Source organism: Sciurus vulgaris (genome assembly GCF_902686455.1).
Source record: "Sciurus vulgaris genome assembly, chromosome: 13".
NCBI classification, from domain to species: Eukaryota; Metazoa; Chordata; class Mammalia; order Rodentia; family Sciuridae; genus Sciurus; species Sciurus vulgaris.
The window spans coordinates 57486239-57505174 of NC_136474.1; the positions used below are offsets into that span (position 1 = coordinate 57486239).

The following is an 18936-nucleotide window of genomic DNA, read 5'->3' on the forward strand; positions in this document are numbered from 1 at the left end:
CTTAAATTTTTTGTTAAATCTGCATTGCTGTTAAGAAAATCACTCGCATAAAGAAAAATTTAGCTTTAATTTTGACTTTATGTTCACAGAATCAGTGTTTTAAAACGATTTCCTAGTGTTTAAGAAAATAAACGTAATATTTGGGGGCTTTTTTTTTTTTTTTTTTTTTTTTTCTTATTTAAGATTACAGAAAAAGTGTAGAGCCACCACCATCAAATGGGGTTTTCAAAAGGTTATTTACCTATTTTATTTTTTGGTACCGGGGGTTGAGCCCAGGGGCGTACCACTGAGTTATTCCCCAACCCTTTTTACTTTTTATTTTGAAGCAGGGTCTAAGTTGCTTAGGGGCTCCGCAAATTTGCTGAGATTGACTTTGAACTCGCGATTCTCCTGCCTCAGCCTCCGTTGCCGCCTCAGTCACTGGGAGAGGTTGACCATTTAAAGAACAGGTCTTCCACCACAAGAGACAGCGTTCAGACCCAGAGCTAGATTTCTTACATTTCGTTTCTATGATCAAATGGGATGTGAAACTTTCAGTTTTCTGTTTGTTGAAGGATTGCACGTAACTAAGGAAAGTATTTGGCTTATAGGGGTTTGTTAAGTGACAGGTACAGTGCTATTAAAGGTGTGACTTCATCTTCCAGAGATTTCACAAATATATATTCAGAGAGATTAGATACAAAATCATACTTAGTTTTCTGATATAATGATCAAAACTAAAAAATGCAAGTACATTCACTCAATTAAAAGTTCTGAATTTCGAAAGGTAAGTTTCCATCCTGCAGTTGTGGAGGGAGAGGGAGAAAAAATATATATGTGTGTAGCTTTATATATCTTAGGGAAATAGACTTTTAAGGCAAAAGAGAAAAAAAAAATTACTAACTCCAGTCCAGACATTTCAATGAACTTTCACTTGAGCCCGCATGATAATTAGGAACTCCAGACTTTTGGCACACACGTTCATTTTCACGCTCTGTTTCATTTCGTTTTGCTCATGTTGCTGAGGTAATTTTCAATTCAAGTTCATTTTTTTAATGACATTTTTCTAAGACACATTTTGGGCTTTGTTTTGACTTCCAGAACAACCCAATCCTCTCATTTAGATGTTTCCTATCTAAGGAGAATACTAACAAAGCACCTGGCCCACCTCAAAAGTTAAATATTAAATTCTCTCCATATAAGAAAAGAAATTACTTTCAGTCTTCAAATGGTATATCAAGCAAGCCAGTTTGTACACTCAGATAAATAGATAAATAGTGTAGGCAAATTTTACATTTCAGCAACTTTACATTTTTACCTTATTGGGCAGTGGTAGACTCTTCCTTCAAAAATGACTATAGCCTACTGGAGAGGAACAGAATTCTGTTCATTATAGAAAGTATTATTTGTGATACAAATTTCAATTTTTTTTTTTTTTTTTTTTTTTTTTTTTTTTGTCAAAGAATAATGGGTATATCAATGTGAAGTTGAAAGCATAGTGTTTGGGGCAAATAAAAAAAGAAAAGAAAACAATAGGTTCTTTATAGGATAGGATATAAATTATAGTCTGTTGGGTCAGAGTTCAGTCACAGATAACACAATTTAACAAGCTAACAAAGAGATTTATCTCAGGATATTAATTTGACTCTGTAAGTCTAGAAAGATTGAGGAAATTTTTCCCAGTTTGAGCTGTCAGTTACAACTTCAAAGGCCACAAAACAGAACCCAGCCATTTAGGAGCTGCTGCCTCTCCTGGGATCAGGAACCAGAAGCCACATTGCTGCTTCCATTTTTTTTGTGTGTGTGTGTGGTGCTGGGGATTGAACTCAGGACCTTTTACTTGCAAGGTAAGCACTCTACCAACTTGAGCTATCTCCCCAGCCCCCATCCCAGCCCTTTTTTATATTTTATTTAGAGACAAGTTCTCGCTGAGTTGCTTAGGGAATAACTAAGTTGCTGAGGCTGGCTTTCAACTCACCATCCTCTCGCCTCAGCCTCCCAAGTTGCTGGGATTACAGGTGTGCACCACCATGCCTGGCACTTGGTTCCCTTTTTAAAAATGGATATAGCTCTGTGGTCGATTATGCCTTCATATGTTCATTCACTCAAGAAAAATTATTGAGCACCTACTCTGGGGCAAATGGTAGATCTAGGACTTACATCAAAATTACACCTTTACATAAATTATTCTCACCAGCAAAGCAGTTGCTCCCTGCCTGGGGAATGAAGGGGTAAATGTGAAAGTAGATGAGACAGTTCAGACCTCCTCACTTGTAAAACACTTCCCTCCCACTACGCTTTCAAGTCCTTTGCAGCACAATTTTTTTTTTTAAATTACATTAATTTTTTGTACCCACTGTTTCATCTTAATGATGCATTCCTCATAAACCCCCCAAATCCTCATTAAGACACTGGACAAGGGCTGGGATTCTGGCTTAGTGGTAGAGTGCTTGCCTACCATGTGTGAGGCACTGGGTTCGATCCTCAGCACCACATAAAATGAAAAAATAAAGGTACTGGGTCCATCTCCAACTAAAAAAAAAAAAAAAAAAATTAAGAAAAAAAAAGACACTAGACAAGGGACCTAGCCCACACACTGCTAATCATCATGTCTTGGCTTTGAACTTATGATCCTCTTGCCAGTATCTCCTTCCTTTGCTTCCTCGGTTTTCTGGGGTTTCTTTCATTCCTAGGGACCTACAGCAGTTCTCACCCTGTTTTTCTGAGCAAGTACAGTGGAGGGATATGAAGTAGATGGACAGAGAGACCTTTCACCTGAAGGGGGGAGGCTTGGAAGACAGTAGGTGGCAACTGTTGCGGGGGATGAGAGGGTGCTACCTGCAGGTCCTGTGCAGATCCATGTGGGTGAATGTTGACAGGCTCCCCAGCAGCCTACTGTGCATCACTGAGCCTCTCTGCCCGCCACCTAATGCCTAGTGTCTCTTCCCTACCCAGAGAATTTCCCTGCCACCTAAGCTTATTGTTCTTACAGTCTGTCCTCTGAGATCGCATCCTTCTAACCACTCAAACTTAAAACTCATTCCTCCCTCTGACTCACTCCTCTATCATTGGTGTGCAGGAACATTGCCAAGGACAAGATTTTCCCCATGAAGACTCCTGCTTCCACCCATCTACCTTTCTGCCACTCCCCTGGTGGTAGTCCTCATTACATCCCCCCTGGGATTTTATTTTAGTCCTTGAATTATCTCCTGCCTTTCATGCTGCCCCATAGTTCATGTCAAAAAAATCTTTAAGAGGCACTAGTGACAAATTCCCTATGGAGAAGCTGGCAGACTCTCCACCCCTTATAGGATCAACAAGGATCCTTAACACAACTTGTCCCTCTGCTCTGCTTGCTACTGTCATATAGACAAATGCCTAAATGCACTCTTGTTCTTTGTCTTCACATCTCCATGTTCCAGTGCATGCTGTCTCTGATTTGTGCATTTTCCTTCCTTCTCATCTGCACAAACAGATTCAAGGCCAAGTCCGTTGCCACCTTCTCCCTACCAGCAGAAAGTAAGGTCTGCCTTGTCTGAGCTCCCCAGAACTATTTTTGTAGCTGTTGTCAACACGGTTAAGGTTTTCCACTTCTGTATAGAGGTGTGCCCTCTTATCCATGGTTTTGCTTTCTGAAGTTCTGTTACCTGCAATCAGCTGTGATCCAAAATAAATTACATGAAAAATTCCAGCTATAAACAATTTATAGTTTAAATAACTTTTATCATAGCATATGGTGACTATTCTGTTTCATTATTAGTTGCTGTTACTCTCTTGCTGTGCCTAATCAATAAACTAAAACTTTACAATCAGTATATACACATAGGGAAAAAAGCTTAGTCCATATACAGTTCCATACTATTGAAGGTTTCAGGCATCCGCTGGGAGTCTTGGGTATCCCTCTTGAATAAGGGAAGACTTTCCTACTAAACTGTTAACTTCTTTACAGCAGGATCTTTGTATCACTTATCTGTAAACGAACTAAATCCCCTGGACACAGAGATAGTCTTTAAAAAACATGCACTAAAGTGTCTTTCTGTGTTTGAAAAACTGGAATAATAATCTGAATTTCACTTGTTTAGAAGAAATACTTAATGCCCAGATAGGTTGACTATTAAATTTTTGCTTGACTTTCATACATTCAGCAATGACTGACTGTGCTTCTGCTGCATACCCAATAGTCTAGGTGTATATGATCTGCATCCTCCCACCCACCCCCTGCCACCATCAGGGAACTAACAGTGGGGGAAGAGGAATGTAAGAAAGAGAACTTGACTTTTTCTGAGCATCCCCTGTGTACCAGGCACTGGATTTAGTGATTGTTAACAGTGAGTGAAGTTGAATAGAATAGTTTACCTGACACCAAATGCCAGACTGTCAATACAGAGCTGTTACCTGACATCCCATTATAGTAGTTTTCTAGTTAATTTTCAATAAATTCGGGACTTTTTTGTACTAGAATATTAGTTTCATTGAAAGTTGGAATCATTCTAAAGATAAACAGAAGAAGAAATTTAAATCAAGATTTATCTAACTCCAGAGATAGAATTCTGGAAACCCTGTGGGAATTACCCAGATGCTCTGAAGTCCTGGATTCTCACTTTTTCTATTTTGTTAGTCCACTCTTAAAGCCAGGGTCAATTTCTGGTGGTTCCTGAAGTTTGCCTTCTGACCGACCAGTGCCATCTAATGGTGATAAAGGACAATCTGAAGTTTTGTTTTTTTTTAAACTTCCGAGTGTGGGAAAGAATTGTTTTTCTTCATTTTGTTCTTTAGTATAATTTTCATGAATATATTGCAGAAGAGGAAGAAAGAAAGGTAAAAAGAAAGAAGGAAAGAAAGAAAATAGCCCATGATATCTGTGTATCAATTGATGTGAAGTGTACATTTCAGATTTACTTACATTTTGCCTGATTCTAAAAGCATTTGTGACTGTTAAAGAAAATGCATACCAATAAAATGGAAAGATTTTTTAAAAGTGATGTATGTTAAGAATCAGTAAAACTTAAAGAAAAGATTTAAAAAGATAAATGAGGAAAAGACTTATTTAAAGCAATCCTGTAGCAGTTGATTAATACTTATTAAATGGGAGCTCTTCCTGTGATGGTGGAGTGGCTTACCAGTTCCTGAATTTCCTGGTTTAGAATATTTCTTTTCACACATCTTGGTATTGAAGGGCTCTTTATCAGTTTATGAATTACCCAGGATCTCTTCTTCCTCCTTTTCCCTTGCTAGTCTGATTTTACACACGGGATTTCCTGGAGAGACCAACAACATTTGAATTACCCAGAAACTTGTTAGAAATACACATTCCTAGACCCCACCCAAGACCTGCTGAGCCAGAAACCCTGGGGTGGGACCCAGCAGTCTGTGTGGTAACAAGGTGACCCAATGCCACTCAAGTGTGAGAACCACTGCTAACATTTCCATTAGAAGAAAATCAGGAATAGAAAATACTAAATATCAAAAGGCCTACTTTTGATTATTTGTTAGCAACTTTCATCTTTTTTAAAAAGATGATGTAGGGGCCAAGAGAGTTGACACTGAACAACATAATGTTGACTTTCCTGGGCCTTCAGTTGATTTGTCTATACCAAGGGAAACAGTAAGAACTGTCCATGATTACACAGAACTCTGCTGGAAATAATGCACAGCATGATCTGACAAGTCAGGTGTAACACAGTATTGCTAAATCCATGTTTAAAATTCCAAGTCAATAAAATGACAACAAAGAAAATATCTTGCCCTTTGGAGTTAATTTCAGTATGAGTCACCTGAAATCATATTTGTTACCTGGAGATGAACCTAGACATATGAAAAGCAGGGTAAAGAAGATGATAAATTATATACTTTGCTAGATAGATGTAAAATATTTGCTAGCCAATGTTCATGAATTAAAAAGTAGAGATCAGAGTTCTGCTTTTCTTGCTCATTGAGGTATGTTAAATTAGCAACTATGAAAAATGTAATTGTAGACTTAAATCAGCTGTCAAGTGAGACTGCTGTCAGAATATATAAATGTCTGGGTCCTTTATCAGTTGTGCTTTCAAGTTGAGATTTTCAAAACAAATTATGCTGTTTAGTCATAAAATAAATTTTATAAAGACTATCTCCCTCACCCTCCCCCCCAAAAAAAAAAATTAAGAGGAGGAAAATATGGTAGGTGAAATTTTGAACATAAATCTGGTCTATATCAGATTTATCAGAGTAGCTCACCAAAATCATTGATCTACCCTGACTTTACTAGGCCACTTGAGTTCTTTGGGATGTGTAAGTCACCATGACTACAGAGATTCTGCCAAAATGTGTCAAAAACTTTGTGACTACAGTTATAATAGGACCAGATCTCCAGTTTATCAATACAAGCAGAAAAATCAGATTCTTTCACCAGAGGAGATAAACAGGTAGCATCCATTGCCTGTGTCTCGTTTTATTTTCTTTACATTATTTCAGTCCAAGTTGAAATCATTTTAAGAATGGAGGTAGGATTGAGGATGTAGCTCAGTGGTAGATTGCCTAGCAGGGGTGAGACCCTGGGTCTCACTCACAGTACTGCTGCAAAAGAAAGAAAGAATGGATGGATTGGAGGAGAGCCAAGGACCCTCAGAGCAGGGTCTTATTTGACCTTCTGTATAGTAAAAAGAAGAAACAAAGTATTTTAAAACATTCTGCCTGAAGTCATTCCTAGTTGAATGGAAATTAGCCATTAAGAACTTTTAACTTACTTTCCATCCCTCTTCATCTCATCTGTCATAAGATGTGTATTAGTTAGAGATATTAAAGTTTAAGGGGTCACCTCACCATGGACTCTGGGACCATAGAAGGAAGCTTTGAGATATCTACTTTTACCAAGGACTTCAGAAAGAGAATCTGAGCCAGGAGGAGCTGACCTCCAGTGAGTCAGGAGTTCTCTTGGATTCTGCTTGTGAAACTCATCAAAGTGACTTCAGAACAGGACATCATTTCTAAAGTGCTGACCTGGAGAACAAAGAGTACATTGATTGATTGTGTTTTGCAGTGATATTTCACCTTCTTTCATGCCTCTGCCAAAAAAACCAGTTGCCAGAAAGACCAGTTTCTACAAGACACATAGAATCCAGTGATAAAAATTTTAAAGAGAGAGAGAGAGAAAGGGGAAACCTTATAAACTAGGGAATCTTTTGAAGGACTTTCATCTGAAACCATATTTTTAGGATACAGGGACTAAAAGCCTCCTTTTCCTTTTCAGGCATGTTACATATGACATTTTTTTCTGTCACCAAGTGCCTTATGAGAAAAAAAGAAAAAGTCACAGATTTCATGGTTGGGAGAAGCCGTAACAGTCCATCTTGTCCAGCCTCACTCAACCCTTTTACAACATTCAAGGGAGGAAGTCACTTGGACGTAAGGGTGGTCCAGGGCTGAGTCTCCATGGTAGAGACCTTGCCCAGCATGTACTGGGTTCCATCCCCTACACTGCAAAACAACAACTCCCAGAGAAAAGATGTCGAAAAGGAAGTGCCCGGGACTGAGTGGAGAACAGAAAGTAGAGAGCATCGCCTGTCTGTTCACATTCCCTACAATGTGCTACCAGTTGGGAAATGTACATTATTACCATGGGCCTCTGGAACTTGTCTCTCAGACCCTGGTTACTGTGGTAGTTTCCAATCAGAGAAGCTTGGTCAAGCTTTTTTAACCTCAGCACTTGGCAATGCCATTTGGAGCATTGTTGCGGGGCGGGGCTGCCCTGTGCATGTCAGGATGTTGAGCAGCATCTCTGGTTTCAACCCATCAGTAGCACTTGTCTCCTCCACCTGCTCTTTTGACAATCCAAACAATCTCTAGACATAACCTAGTGTCCACAGGGGTAGGAGGAAGAAGAGTGGACAGTAGGGCAAAATCACCCTCAGTTTTGAACTACTCGTTTAAATTAAAAATGTGTCCTGTGAGATTCAGGATCCAAATGGTTTACTTGAGAAAGAAGTAACTAAGTAATTATTTCCTCAGTCAGATAACATAGAGTTTTACAACTGACAAAACATTAGTGTAATTCTCATGGATTTTTTGTACAAGTGTGGAGCAAATATTTGAGTTCTGAGTTCCTCATGCTTTATTAAGGGTCTGAAAATAGGCTACTGCAGTAGGCCTCACTAAAATACAAATAGAACCATTTACCTCGATTCCAAGACACTCTCAACTTTACGACGCACATCCATTTTTAACTTTCTGGTGTAATATAACTTACAGAAAAGTGCACACAGGAAAATGTGTACTGTATTCTCCAGGAGCTGAAAACACCCTGTCACCAATAACCACACCGAGACAGAATAACCAGCTTGGCCTCCAGGTGCTCCCTTTAGTCTCTGTCCACCCGCTTGGGAGGTCAGTGTCCTGTTTCCAACAGCATAAATTAGGCTTGTCTGCTTTATACTTGCTTCTTATATACACATCGACTTGACAGATTCTTCTGTGCATCCCATTTCCTTAACCAAAACTCAGTGACCATTCCTGCATTTTTACCTCCAGCCAGACCCTCTTTCTGAACCCCAAACTCATTACATACACCATTCACATAGAAGACAAAAATAGCTCTTGCCCCACATCTCATCCCTCCTTCAGTGCCCCCACCTACTGAGACCTCCCATTTTTTCTCATCTCAGGAAACTTTTCACTCACCTCATATCAGGTCAAAATTCTAAGAGTCACCCAGACTGCCCTTTCCCTCCTCAATCCATTCACAGGTTCTGTTGCATCTGCCTCTAGAGTAGACACTCAGGGTATCTACTTCCTGCCATCTTACTGCAACCCCCAGGGCTCAAACGAGTGTTTCCTGTTTCCTGGTGACTGTGCTGTGACAAGCCGTGACTATGACTTGGTCTCCATGCATTTGTTCTTGCCTTCTTATGGTCCATTCTCCATACAACATCTGGAATGAGCTTTTTCAAACATACATTTGAGTTCTGTCATTCCAAGCTTAAAAGTTTCCAGTGAATAAAATCCATAGTCTTCTCCATGACCAGGATCTGACCTGTCCCCCTAACATCATCTTCATGGAGACTCCTCTTGCCAACACCAGCTTTGACCACACCAAAACCGTTCCCACCACTCGATCTGGGATTCCTTTTGTAGGACTTTCCCTGAAGCTCCCTCATTCTATTCAAGTCTCACTAAGTGCACTAAGTGGAAGCCACACCTTCTGAGAGTCTGCCCACACTTCTAAACCACTCTACCTGTTTTGGTTTTCTTTATGGCTCTTATCACAACCTACTTTTGTCTGTATCCCCAGACTGTAAGAATCTAATGGAGTAAGAACATTCTTCTACCTAGTATATTATAGAAGCTTGGAAATTTGAGGATGTGAGTAAGGTCAAAATTCAGAAATGTTAACATCTAAGACGTAGAACTGAGAAAATGTCATCATAAATTATATTTATTGAATCTTGATCTCTGCCGTAGTTAAATTTGATATATTTCTTTAATTTGCACAACAACCCTGCAAAATGGGTGTGTCGGGTTGCGTTCAGATGCAAGGAACAAAAGCTAATTCAAAGAAGGCTAAACCCAAAGAATTTAGTATCACATAAGAAAGATCAAGAGATAGGGTGGTTCCAGGTTTGACCAGTTCTCTAGCTCAGTGATGTCACTATTTCAATTTGGCTAAACTACCATTCTGTTAGCTTTCCCCTTGTGGTCACAGGATGGTGACAACCATTTCACATGCCATATCCATGCTCAGCAATCTCCTGAGGTGCTTAAAAAGGAAAACCATATGAATGCTTCTCTTCACATCCACAAGGAGAGTCTTTTTCCGGCTCTCCTGATCCCTCAATTGACCCAATTCTCTTACACATTTCTGCCTAAACCAACCACTGGCAGAGTGACCATGTTCTGTCACGCACCAGTCGTTACTCAACTTCATGAACTGTGCAGGGTCTACCTGACATCTGAACAAAATGGGGTTCTGTAACCCTGAAGATGAGAAGAAATGGCAATTAGGTTGGCCACTGAAAACATCTTCCACTATATGTATCCTTTATTCTCAGGTTACAGATGAGGAAACAAACTAAAATAACTTGTCTGGCAAAAATAAGATTGGAACCAAGGTCTGACTCTTTCCAAAGCCATGCATTTTCCATTAGATAATACCACCTCTCAAAATGACTAAATCAGAGTGTCTGATAATAATAACAAAGTTAAAAAAAATCTCTTATCTTTACTGACTTTCCCTGGAAAAGTGACTGAGGAGGCTGGAAACAATTATATAATGTGTGCGCTACACCTGGGCTTTAAATGTCATTAGCCATTTTCAGAAGCCAGGACTCCATGGAGAAATAGCTGATTCTTAGACAGGAACAGGGAAAAGCCCAGAGGAGCCTGAACCATCTAGTGCTGGAAGGTAAAGAAGCCCTCTAAACCAAAAGATGGGAACTTGTCAAGAGCATGGAATCCATCCTATGAGATCTTTCAATGGCCACAGCTAAAACTAAAGAATAAAATAAATAAAATAGTATTGACTTTTAACCCACAGAACAAAATAAACAAGTCCATACATATATAAATGATTGAATAAATAAATAGAGGGAAAAAGACAAACCTACCTAAGAATTCCAAATGTATAGATGGCCCCCATAGGAAAAGGAGCTTGAGTGTTTTCCTCCCCTCTGATTTGAGGATGGGCTAGACCTAGTGACTTATTTCCAAGAAGTAGAGTACGAAAAAGGGAATACAGTAGCTTTACAGGGGAGAAAATTTGCAAATGCTCCCTTAACCAGTGAGGTCATGTGGATATGTAACAAAAAGGACACTTCACCTATTTGATATTCTCACACACAGAAAAAAAACACACAAAACTCTGGTCTAAAAAAAAACCCAATTTGGAGACATTATGCAGGATATTTGGCCAGTATTCCTCAAAACCACCAAGGTCATAAAAATCAAGGGGATGCTGATATTACTTGAAAAATGTATCATAGTTATTTAAGATGTAAACATAATTGAAAATGGTAAGGAAACTCTGGGCGTTATCTTTGCAATGATTTTTATTAATTCAAAATTTTTCTAATTTTAAAACTCAATTTACCTTATTTCTAATTTAAAATGAAAGGTATACTAGACAGTTGATAAAACTGGCTATGGGGTGTTCAATGTGCTATTCAGTCTGCTTTTGGACATGTTTTCAACTTAACATTCTTTAAAATGTTAAAAACAAGTAAATTAGTAAAATAAAATATGTGTCTGCCTTTAAGGAATTAGCAACCAAGAGTGACAGTTTCTTGTGCTGACTACTGGGACAGTAATGAATAGGCTAACTTTGTTGTCTTTTTAACTAAACAAGCATTTTAGATTCCATATCACATTCTAAAGCCTGGCTGCTTAAAGCACTATCGAAGAATCTACAGTATTGGAGACCTCGCTAGAAATGCAGTGTACAGCTGACCTCTAGACCTACTGACTGGAATCTCCATTTTAACAAGATGACCAGTGAACAATATGCATCTTAAAGTTTAGGAAGCACTGTTTGTAACCGTGTGATTCTGTATTGCTGGGTGAATAACATCTAAACAGTAAAGCCCAGTAAAAATCAACAAGGATGCTCAGATTGATACCATAGGTTATTGGTGACAAGTTCTGCTTCCTCAAATGTTGAAGTTTGGAACATTAGAGAAGTTCACTGAGGCAAGCATATACAGCAGGTTTTACTTAAAGATAGTAACACAGACTTCTCCCAGGAAGGAGAAGGGCCCATAGCTGGTATTCTGGTATCTCAAGAAGTGAGTGTCCTGCCCCTTTTATACATTTTAGACTTTCTTTGTTCACCTGCTGGAGATCTCCCCTCTTGCCTCTCTCCTTCCTGCACACATGACTAGGCCCAGGAGATGCTGGTGGGATGGCCAGAAGGTGAGAAGCAGATGGGGAGGGGGAGGGACCAAATGGGGTGATCCAGGCAGGAAGCAGCCCAGGGGGCATTAATTAACAACTCCTTGTCTGCAACCTTTTGGGAGGGGTAGTATAGGCAGGTAATCTTAGTAATCAAACAACTTTGGAGACAATGACATTCTAGTCTCCCAGGTGCGGTTTCCAAATTTCCAGGTCCAAACCAGTCTTCACTTTTTTTTTTCCTATAAATATGCAATTCGCTTTCATGGTTTTTTTTTTTTTTTAATTTTTATTTTTACAGACTGCATTTTTGATTCATTGTACACAAATGGGGTACTTTTCATTTCTATGATTGTACACAAGGTAGATTCACACATTCATATAATCATACATATACATAAGGTAATAATGTTTGTCTCAGTCTTCTCTTTCCTTCCCCCACCCCCTCCTCTCTCATTTTTCTCTACACCATTCAAAGTTCCTCCATTCTTCTCCTGCCCCCTATTCCCCCCCCCCCCCCATGGATCATCTTTCACTTATCAGAGAAAACATTCAGCCTCTGGTTTTTTGGGCTTAACTTATTTCACTTAGCTTGATATTCTTCAACTCCATCCATTTACCAGCAAATGCCATAATTTTATTCTTCTTTGTGGCTGAGTAATATTCCACTGTGTATATATACCACAGTTTCTTTATCCATTCATCAATTGAAGGGCATCTCGGTTGGTTCCACAATCTAGCTATTGTGAATTGAGCAGCTATGAACATTGGTGTGGCTGTATCACTGTAGTGTGTTGATTTTAAATTCTTTAGGTATAAACCGAGGAGTGGGATAGCTGGGTCAATGGTGGATCTATTCCAGATTATTGAGGAATCTCCATACTGCTTTCCAGAGCGGCTACACCAGTTTACAACTCCACCAGCAATGTGCAAGTGTGCCTTTTTCCCCACATCCATGCCAACACTTATCACTGCTTCTGTTCTTGATAATAGCCATTCTATTTGGAGTTAGTTGAAATCTTAGGGTGGTTTTAATTTGCATTTCTCTAATTACTAGAGATGATGAGCACTTTTTCATGTATTTATTGATCACTGTATATCTTCTTCTGTGAAGTGTCTGTCCAGTTCCTTAACCCATTTATTAATTGGGTACTTCATATTTTTGGTGTAAAGTTGTTTAAGTTCTTTAAATTTTGGAGATTAGTACTCTTTCTGAAGTGTGTGTGGAAAAGATTTTCTCCCACTCTGTAGGCTCTCTTTTCACATTATTGATTGTTTCCTTTGCTGAGAGAAAACTTTTTAGTTTGAATCCATCACATTTACCGATTCTTACTTTGATTTCTTGCACTCTAGGGATCTTGTTAAAGAAGTCTGGTCCTAAACCAGCATGATGAAGATTTGGTCCTACTTTTTCATCTATTTGGTGAAGGATCTCAGGTCTAATTCCTAGATCCTTGATCCATTTTGAGTTGAGTTTTGTACAGGGTGAGAGATGGGGGTTAAATTTCATTTTACTGCATATGGATTTCCAGTTTTGCCAGCACCATTTGTTGAAGAAGCTATCTTTTCTCCATTGTATGTTTTTGGCTCCTTTGTCTAGTATGAGATAAATATACTTATGTGGTTTGGTCTCTGTGTCTTTTATTCTGTACTATTGGTCTACCCATCTATTTTGGTGCCAATACCATGCTGTTTTTGTTACTATTGCTCTGTAGAGTTTAAGGTCTGGTATTGTGATACCTCTTGCATCACTCTTCCTGCCAAGGATTGCTTTGGCTACTCTGGGTTGTTTCTTCTTCCAGATGAATTTCCTGATGGTTTTCTCTAGTTCCGTGAGAAATGTCATTGGGATTTTAATTGGAATTGCGTTAAATCTATATAGTGCTTTTGGAAGTATGGCCATTTTGATAATATTAATTCTACCTATCCAAGAACACAGGAGGTCTTTCCATCTTCTAAGGTCTGCCTCAATTTCTTTAATGTTCTGTAGTTTTCGTCATAGAGGTCTTTCACCTCATTTGTTAGATTGATTCCCAAGTATTTTTTTTTTTTGAGACTATTGTGAATGGAGTTGTTTTCCTCATTTCCCTTTCAGATGATTCCTCACTTATGAATAAAAATATATTAGATTTATGTGTGTTGATTTTATATCTTGCTATTTTGCCAAATTCATTCATTAGATCTAGAAGTTTTCTAGTGGAGTTTTTTGGATCCTCTAAATATAAAATCATGTCATTAGCAAATAGTGACAGCTTGAGTTCTTTTCCTATTTGTATCCCTTTAATTTCGTTGATCTGTCTCATTGCTCTGGCTGATATTTCAAGTACAATGTTGAATTGAAGTGGTGAATGAGGGCGTCCCTGTCTTGTTTCAGTTTTTAGAGGAAATGCTTTCAGTTTTTCTCCATTAAGAATGATGTTGGCTGTGGGCTTAGCATAGATAGCCTTTACAATGTTGAGGTATGTTCCTACTATTCCTATTTTTTTTCTAGTGTTTTAAGCATGAAGGGGTGCTGTATTTTATCAAATGCTTTCTCAGCATCAATTGAAATAATCATGTGATTCTTAACTTTAAGTCTATTGATGTGGTGAATTACATTTATTGATTTTCGGATGTTGAACCAATCTTGCATTCCTGGGATAAACCCCACTCAATCATGGTGAACTATCTTTTTAATATATTTTTGTATGCGATTTGCCAGTATTTTGTTAAGGATTTTTGCATCTATATTCACTCCATTCACAGTAGCGTCAAAAAAAATAAAATACTTGGGAATTAATCTAACAAAAGAGGTGAAAGACCTGTACAATGAAAACTACAGAACATTAAAGAAAGAAATTGAAGAAAACCTTAGAGGATGGAAAGATCTCTCATGTTCTTGGATAGGCAGAATTAACATTATCAAAATGGCCATTCTACCAAAGGCACTATACAGATTCAATGCAATTCCAATTAAAGCAAGCAATCATGAACTTCATCTGGAAGAACAAGAGACCTTGAATAGCCAAAACAATCCTAAATAGAAAAAGTGAAACAGGAGGTATCACAATACCAGACATTAAACTATACTACAGAGCAATCATAACAAAAGCAGCATGGTATTGGCACCAAAGTAGACAGGCAGACCAATGGTATAGAATAGAAGACACAGAGACAAAAACCACATAAATATAGTCACCTCATACTAGACAAAGGAGCCAAAAACATACAATGGAGAAAAGATAGCCTCTTCAACAAATGGTGCTGGCAAAACTGGAAATCTATATGCAGTAAAATGAAATTAAACCTCTACCTCTCACCCTGCATAAAACTCAACTCAAAATGGATCAAAGACATAGGAATTAGACCAGAGACCCTGCACCTAATAGAAGACAAAGTAGGCTCAAATCTTCATCATGTTGGCTTAGGATCAGACTTCCTCAATAAGACTCCCAAAGCACAAGAAATCAAAGCAAGAATCAATAAATGGGATGGACTCAAACTAAAAAGCTTTTTCTCAGCAAAGGATACAATCAAGAATGTGAAGAGAGAGCCTACAGAGTGGGAAAAAATCTCTTCCACACACACTTCAGATAGAGCACTTATCTCCAAAATTTATAAAGAACTTACAAAACTTTACAATAAAAATACAAAGTACCCAATCAATAAATGGGCCAAGGACCTGGACAGACACTGTACAGAAGACGACACAAAGGCAATTAATAAATATATGAAAAAGTCTTCAACATCTCTAGTAATTAGAGAAATGAAAGTTAAAACAACTCTAAGATTTCATCTTACTCCAATTAGAATGGCTTTTATCAAGAACACAAACAATAATAGATGTTGGCATGGATGTGGGGAAAAAGGCATACTTTTACATTGCTGGTGGAGTTGCAAATTGGTGCAGCCACTCTGGAAAGCAGTAAGGAGAATCCTAAGAAAACTTGGAATGGACCCGCCTTTTGATCCAGTTACCCCACTCCTTAGTTTATACCCAAAGGACCTAAAATCAGCAAACTACAGTAACACAGCCACATCAATGTTTATAGCAGCTCAGTTCACAATAGCTAGATTGTGGAAACAACCGAGATGCCCTTCAACAGATGAATGGATAAAGAAACTGTGGTATATATACACAATGGAATACTATTAAGCCATAAAGAAGAATAATATTATGGCATTTGCAAATAAATGGATGGAATTGGAGAATATCATGCTAAGTGAAATAAGCCAAGCCAAAAAACCAAAGGCCAAATGTTTTCCCTGATAAGTGGAGGATGTATATAATGGGGGTGGGGGTGGGGAATGAGATAATCATGGGGGAACTTTAGAATATGTAGAAGAAAATGAGAGGGAGGGGAGTATGAAAAATGGTGGAATGAGACAGGCATCATTGACCTATGTACATGTATGATTACACGAATGGTATGAATATGCATCGTGTACAACCATAGAAACGAAATTATGTACCCCATTTGTGAACAATGAATCAAAATGCAGTCTGTAAAAAATTAAAAGCTAAATAAAAATAATTTTAAAAAAAGGAAAAGAAAACACTTGTACAATTCCCATCCTGGGAATAAGAATCTGTGACCTAGAAGTAAAACATATAATGTGTCAGGATGTCAATTGCTGCATTATTACTAGCAAAGTATGGGAAGAACTGGGAAGCAAAGTATGCCCATCAGTTTGGGAATGGTTGGATAAGATGATTCTCCATGGTGTAAAATCACAGGCAGTCATTCAAAAGAATTGGAGTTCAGTCTTGTAATATAAAAACATTTCTAATAGAGTTTGTTGAGTGGGAAGAGCAAAATACAGAAAAGAATTTGAAAAAGAAAAAGAAATAATCATATGAATCTTAACCTAAAGTCTGTTGATGTGATAAATTACATTTATTGATTTCAAAATATTGAAGCAACCTTGCATCCCTGGGATGAACCCCACTTGATTGTGGTGCACTGTCTTCTTAATGTTTTTGTATGCGATTTGCCAGAATTTTTTTAAGGGTTTTTGCATCTATATTCATCAGAGATATTGGTCTAAAGTTTTATGTCTCTGATGTGTCTTTGTCTGGTTTTGGTATCACAGAGATAATACCTTCATAGAATAAATTTGGAAGGGTTCCCTCCTTTTCTATTTCATGAAATACTTTGAGGAGTATTGGTATTAGTTCTTCTTTAAAGGTCTTGTAGAATTTGACTGAGAATCCATCTGGTCCTGGGCTTTTCTTGGTTGTTGACTTCTTCTATTTCATTGCTTGAAATTAATCTGTTTAGATTGTGTGCATCTTCCTGATTTAGTTTGGGAGGATCATACGCCTCTAGAAATTTGTCAATGTCTTTGAGATTTTCTATTTTGTTGGAGTATAGATTTTCAAAGTAGCTTCTCATTATGTTATGTATCTTAGTGGTGTCCGTTGTGATATTTCCTTTCTCATCATGGATTTTAGTAATTTGAGTTTTCTCTCTCCTTCTCTTTGTTAATGTGTCTAAGGGTTTATCTATTTTATTTACTTTTTCAAAGAACCAACTTTTTTGTTTTGTCAATTTTTTGAATTGTTTCTTTTGTTTCAATTTCATTGATTTCAGCTCTTTAATTATTTCCTATTTCTATTACTTTTGGTGTTGTTCTGTTCTTCTTTTCTAGGGCTTTGAGATGTAATGTTAGGTCATTTAGTTGTTGACTTTTGATTCTTTTCTTGAATGTGCTCCATGCAATTAATTTTCCTCTTAGTACCACTTTCATAGTGTCCCAGAGATTTTGTTATGTTGTATCATCATTCCCATTTATCTCTAAGAATTTTTTAAATCTCCTCCCTGATATTTTCTGTTATCCATGCTTCATTCAATAGCATATTAATTAGTCTCCAGGTGTTGTTGGAGTAGTTTCTGTTTTTTATTTTGTCATTGATTTCTAATTTCATTCCATTATGATCTGATAGAATACAAAGTAGTATCTCTGTTGTTTTCCCTTTACTAACAGCTGCTTAGTGGCATAACATATGGTCTCTTTTAGAGAAGGATCCATGTGCTACTGAGAAGAAAGTGTATTCGCTTGTTGATGGGTAGAATATTCTGTATATGTCTGTTAAGTGTAAGTTATTGATTATGTTATTGAGTTCTATAGATGCTTTGTTTAGTTTTTGTTTGGAAGATCTATCTAGTGGTGACAGTGGTGTGTTAAAGTCACCCAGAATTATTGTGTTGTGGTCTGTTTGATTCCTGGAATTGAGAAGGATTTGTTTGACATACATGGATGAGCCAATGTTCAGGGAATAGATATTTATGATTGTTATGTCTTCCTAATTATGGTTCCTTTAAACAGTATGAAATGTCCTTCTTTATCCCTTCTAACTTTGGCTTGAAGTCCATTTTATCTGATATAAGGATGGAAAGCCCCACTTTTTTACTGAGTTCATGTATGTGGTAGATTTTTTTCCCATCCTTTCCCTTTTAGTCGGTGGATGTCTTTTTCTATGAGATGATTCTCTTGAAGGCATCATATTGTTGGATCTTTCTTTTTAATCCATTCTGCCAATCTGTGTCTTTTGATTGGTGAGTTTAGGCCATTAATGTTCAGAGTTATTATTGAGATATGATTTGTACTCCCAGTCATTTTGGCTTATTTTTGGTTTTTAACTTGACTTGGTTTCTCCTTTGATTGGCTTTTCCTTTAAGGTAGTTCCTCCCTTTGCTGACCTACATTGTTGTTTTCCATTTTCTCCTCATGGACTATTTTGCTGAGAATGTTCTGTAGTGCAGGCTTTCTATTTGTAAATTCTTTTAACTTTTGTTTATCACGGAAGGATTTTATTTCTCTTCAAATCTGAAGTTTAGATTTGCTGGGTAGAAGATTCTTGGTTGGCAACCATGTTCTTTCAGAGCTTGAAATATGTTATTCCAAGTCTTTATAGCTTTTAGGGTCTGGGCTGAGAAATCTGCTGATATTCATATTGGTTTCCCCCTATATGTAATCTGATGCTTTTCTCTTGCAGCCTTTAAAATTCTATCTTTATTTTGTATGTTAGGCATTTTCATTATAATGTGCCTTGGTGTGGATCTGTTATAATTTTGTGTATTGGGTGTTCTAAAAGCCTCTTGTATTTGATTTTCCATT

At 37.7% G+C, this 18936-nt stretch overlaps 1 protein-coding gene across 1 annotated transcript in view; it reads left to right on the forward strand.

The window, feature by feature from the left end:
- The window catches only part of DSG2 (desmoglein 2), a 58839-nt gene that overhangs the window by 6515 nt on the left and 33388 nt on the right, over positions 1-18936 (forward strand). The gene's annotated exons all lie outside the window — the stretch shown is intronic.